Consider the following 5345-nt stretch of genomic DNA (forward strand, 5'->3'; position numbering starts at 1 on the left):
TTTCATCCCTGGGGTGTGTAGCTTCTCGAAGAGTGTTCCCTTCCTGAAGATGGACTGCTTCAACCCCTTGGGAGTATCCAGAGTATCTAGTACGCTGGTGTGATGATAGAATATGTCTATCAGTATCAATTAGAGATTAATATTAATCCACTTGTTATTCTAGTTAGGCAAATGTTAATTTATCATCAGCATGTTCCAAAGATTTCTGTTTCTATAAAGTTTTATTGCAGTTGAAAATGATCAGTGGTGTGTGTTGTTGGTTTCTTGTGAGCTATGAAGTATACAATTTTAGTAGAATGTTTATTTCTTCATTGGATTTGTTGATTTGTTGCCCAAGGAGAAGAGGTAAGTGCTGACCGGACTAATAGAAGTGAAGGTGTTTCCAGAGGCCAACAACACAGAGCAGGTTAGAGAAGCTTCAAACCTAACTAACCACACACGCACAAACACTGTAACCAATTTAGGACTCCTCACAAATACATACCTTTTGAGGACCATGCTTTCCAGACATCATAGAAGCACAGAAATTACACTCATGAGAAAGAAAAAAAATCTATTGAGTTAATCACGTAAAGTTTCTGACTCCTTGAAAAAAGTTCACTTGTAATTTTACCAACTTCTTGAAACCGTACATTGCAAATCAAATCGTATTGGTCACATATACACATGGTTAGCAGATGTATATGCGAGTGTAGCAAAATGCTTGTAATCTTCTAGTTCCGACCATGCAGTAATATCTAACAAGTAATCTAACAATTTCACGACAACTACCTTATACACACACAAGTGTAAAGGAATAATTAACAATATGCACATATAAATATAAGGATGAACGATGGCCGAACGGCATAGGCAAGATGCAGTAGATGGTATAGAGTATAGTATATACATATGAGATGAGTAATGTAGGGTATGTAAACATTATATAAAGTGGCATTTTTTAAGTGACTAGTGATACATTTATTACATCGAATTATTAAAGTGGCGAGAGATTGAGTCTGTATGTTGGCAGCAGCCACTCAATGCATTGCAATGCATTGCCATCATCCATGGAGAGAATGCCTCCTATGAAATCTATAAAAGCTATCCAACTGCCTACATTGTATCTAATGGAAGCGTAAAATAATTAACAAGTTTAAATTCTCGATATTTGACGCATTCATTCTATTTTAAGACTGAAAATATTCATGTAGAATGCCACAATGATGCAACACGGATGGCAACTCAACGGCTGTAGTGTAGTTCTTCTGTAAAGTATTTAAACTGGAACAACCATTTCAGTAATGGATTCAATATATCCAAGTAACAGATTAATAGTTTAGAATTTTTTTTCTTTATTTTCTGTAACATTCAAAGTCAGCAGGCTTTGTTTTCTTGAGACCTTAGTCACTCCAAAAGTGAACCACCCACCTGGAAAAACTTCCCCTGGACAGTGAGTGTCAGGCCCTGACCTGAGAGAGCCATTTTTCTCTGTTTAGTTAGGTCAGGGTGTGATATGGGGTGGGCATTCTATGTGTTTTATTTCTATGTTTTGGCCAGGTATGGTTTCCAATCAGAGGCAGCTGTCTATCATTGTCTCTGATTGGGAGCCATACTTAGGCAGCCTTTTCCCACCTGGGTTTTTGTGGGTAGTTGTTTTCCGTTTAGTTGTCTGTGGCCTGACGGAACTGTTTGCTTTCGTTTTTGTTTATTTGTTTAAGTGTTTCATTATAGTAATAAATATGAGCACTCAACACGCTGCGTTTTGATCCACTCCTTTTGACGATCGTAACAGTGATATAGAGGACATTCGTCATCTACTGATGAGTTTAAGTCCCATTAAATCCTCAGAAGTACACCAAGATAGCCAGAAGCATCTCATACACTTATTTTCTCTGATCTGCAACTATTCTGTTGTGTACATAGAACTTTACTGCTCTCCAGTCCCTGTTTACTAGCGCTTGGGGAGAAGCAGCAATGCATTTCTCAGTCTTGTTTTTCCCATTTGGATAAAATTCATCAAGGAATCTTCAAGGGCATCCACCTCTATTGTCGACCAATACCTTTTGTTCCTTTGGCACCTTTTGTCACACCCTGACCTGAGAGAGACGGTTTGATTCTCTATGTGGTTAGGTCAAGGTGTGGGGTGGGCATTCTATGGTGTCTATTTCTTTGTGTTGAGCAGAGTATGGTTCCTAACCAGAGGCAGCTGTCTATCGTTGTCTCTGATTGGGAGCCATACTTAGGCAGCCTTTCCCCACCTGTAGTTGTGGGATCTTATTTATGTACTGCTCGTTATAGCCTGCAAGACGTGATGGTCGTTTGTCATTGTTTGTTCTTTTGTTGAAGTGTTCTAAATTAAAATAAATTCAAGATGAACACGTACCACGCTGCACCTTGGTCTACTCCTTTTGACGATCGTTACACCTTTGGAAAGAGATGGCATTATGAATGACTACATTAAAAAAAGGTTGACTACAATACAGTACTTGAACATCTCTCTGTATTAACTCTACAAGGTTACAGCTGTATCTGCAGAGAGTGTGTTGAGATTAAACTAACAATCCCAACTAAATAACTACATAGATAAGGATGTGAGAGGAGAATGTGAAATGCTGACATCAAGGCAGACTCAATCTGTATGGAATCTAAGCCCAACAACCTGTTTGCAATGTAATATTCTAATAAAAGCAATACCTATTAAATCAAGTTCCGTCCCTCAAGAAAAACAATGTAAAGCGTGGTAATCCTTCTGTGTTATCATCTATCCTGACACACTAGTTCCAGATCTAACATCTTGACTTGTGTCCAATCCAAACTGAACCGTTCTGTGCTGGCATGGTTGGAAATACACTAACTGATAAAGACAGTATTGATCTGGACCAGCACAGTACGGCCATAAATTGACACTACAGAGTGAAAATGCACTGACTGAAGGCAGCAGGAAACATGCTTACCGTGTGAGCCTCTCATTTGTCCCAGCTTTCCCTTGGTCATTGGCTGTTTAGCCCGAATCGCTGACATCTCTCCTGGAAAACATGTCAAAAAGGACATTGTAATTAAGAATAGGTCCATGTGTATGTAAGGTATAGGCATACAGGTCAGATTTTCTTCATAGAAATTGCCTTCCTCTGATGGCCCTGGGACACAACCATCTTCACTGTTGTCAATACTGGTTATTGAGTCATCAGTCTTGTATCCAAGCATAGCTTTGGTCAACTGTATTGCAGAAAAAAAGTATCTTGGATAACTAGATAGATATCAAAGTATTTGGACACTGGTACATTTTGATTAGTTATGGCTCTGTGCTCCTCTACTTTACATTTTCTAATAATACAATGAATATGGGATGAAAGTGCAGACTTGCCTGTCTTTGATTTACAAAGCTGATTCACAAGAACTTACAGTATGTGCTGGTGTTGAATGACACTAACTTACGTATACGCTGTCTGTTCTGATCAACGGCAGTGCATCATCCAACACATGGACTATCGACCCAGAGGTACTGGCAGCCTCGGTGTCTGACATCTAAGGATACAATAAAATGAAATTAGCCATGTGCAAATTAGGCAATTGAATATGATTCAACCATCCCCAGTATCCTCATTCTAAACAACTGATAAACCTGAGCTTCGGGATTTATTATTTCCTTTTCAAATCTGGCCTACAAGTTGAATTATGTTTATTTTAGAGTTTCCATGCGTCTTCTTAGCCTCTGCAGTGCCTTTGTAAAGGAAGACAAGTTTAAAAAAGAATGGTTGAGACTTAAAAGAATGACAAGATTGCTCGGCACACAACAAAGGGGATGGGGTGGGGGACACCAATGACTTATCATTGACTGATAGAGGTCCTACAAACATCTATTACAATTTCCTTTCAGATGACTTTCAAGGTAAAAAAGCAAGTATAAGCATAACATAAGCACATTATGCAAGTTCCTGGATGCAACTAAAGCTGATCTGCTTTTATGGATGGACTAAACGAGAAACAGTATGAGTGATATGGCTAAAGCAAGGCATGTGAATTGGCACAGCCCTACCAAATGTTAACCTTTCCACAATCCTTATTCCTGTTGTGGTGTTACACTCTTTTACGTGCATAGCCAAAATAACTAGCAACTTATTTCTCTTTGAGTAAGAAAGGGCACAAAAAAAACTGCCAAAACTTCAATAAAATAATTTAAATGGGGGGATTTATATAAATATTTCAGCACACATGCATGCTTATGACTTGACAAAACAGATGAAAAAGAACTGGCTTTTCTAGCTAGCTTGTAAACCAATTCAAGTTACACTAGCAATATTATTTTCTAATGCATGTAACATTGGGTTAACCACAATCATGTATTCTGAGTCAAAGACATGTTACCAATTATGCTAAACTAGCACGCTTACCCCTGGCTAGCACGCTAACCGCTAGCTAGCACGCTAATCGCTAGCTAGCACGCTAATCATTAGCAAGCAGTAAATAAGTAGAAGGTAAAAACATGCAAAGTAACAATTGCACATTAATGAATTGTTTGGATAAACCCAACAATTTCATTCTCATGACGCAGTATATCTGACACAATGTGGCTTTCGGACATTGTCAATGCATGTTGGATTCCACCGAAAGACATACATGAGCTAACATTCATTACAAATAAAGACAACGGGAACATGCTTGCTTGCCAATACACCAAATAAAATTTTAGTTACAATATTGGTTAACAGTTTAGTTAATAGCTTACCTTCTTGCAGGAATGTGAACGTCTACAACCATCCTCCTCTTCATTAAAAAACGTGCTGCACAGCTACTTTTGTTGTGATCATGCTCAGACAGAGACAGGCTTGCCAGGTCAATTCCAAATTTCTATGAAAACCAGGTAAAAACCCACGTTCAAAGCCTGAAACCTATCACAATTTCAGAAGATTACAGGGAAATTAATGGCTTTTTTTAACTACCATGTTGGTAACGGTGCAATATAGAAGTAGTATTAAAAACTTGCACCCAGCGACCAAAACTTTTCACCTGCAGCAAAGTTTTAAAAGTACCTCAATAAAAGACATATAGTTTACGTGGCAACCCTAGGGAGAGATTTGTCACTGCAGCATGGGGGAGATGGGAACTGTGTTGACCTGTGACATTTTTGATAGTTTGGTACTTTGTGCACTCTGCAGTGGGGGAGGGGCTGGATCTCCAGCAGAAATTATGGAGAGTAGACAATGATTCCATCAGCCCAGATTTCTGAATATGTGTGCAATATTATTACTGTCACCTACATTTCTTTAGACAGTTTGGGTTTGTAGCTTACACAATCAGTATCAGTGAGGTGTTAAGTGCAGCTACTTGAATGGTCTGTAGACCTGCTGACACAAAAGTACCGT

The 5345-nt window shown here is 38.7% G+C and overlaps 1 long non-coding RNA gene across 1 annotated transcript; it reads right to left on the reverse strand.

Annotated features, from left to right (window-relative positions):
• Window positions 1–2039: 2039 nt before the first annotated feature.
• On the reverse strand, window positions 2040–4798 carry LOC123727756 (uncharacterized). Its single transcript, XR_014380814.1, has 4 exons — window positions 4709–4798; window positions 3418–3507; window positions 2937–3008; window positions 2040–2406 (listed from the first exon to the last, which is right to left on the reverse strand). It is a non-coding gene; the product is annotated as an uncharacterized LOC123727756 (long non-coding RNA).
• Window positions 4799–5345: the final 547 nt, after the last annotated feature.

This window comes from Salmo salar, chromosome 16 (assembly GCF_965601325.2).
Source record: "Salmo salar chromosome 16, fSalSal1, whole genome shotgun sequence".
Classification (NCBI taxonomy): domain Eukaryota; kingdom Metazoa; phylum Chordata; class Actinopteri; order Salmoniformes; family Salmonidae; genus Salmo; species Salmo salar.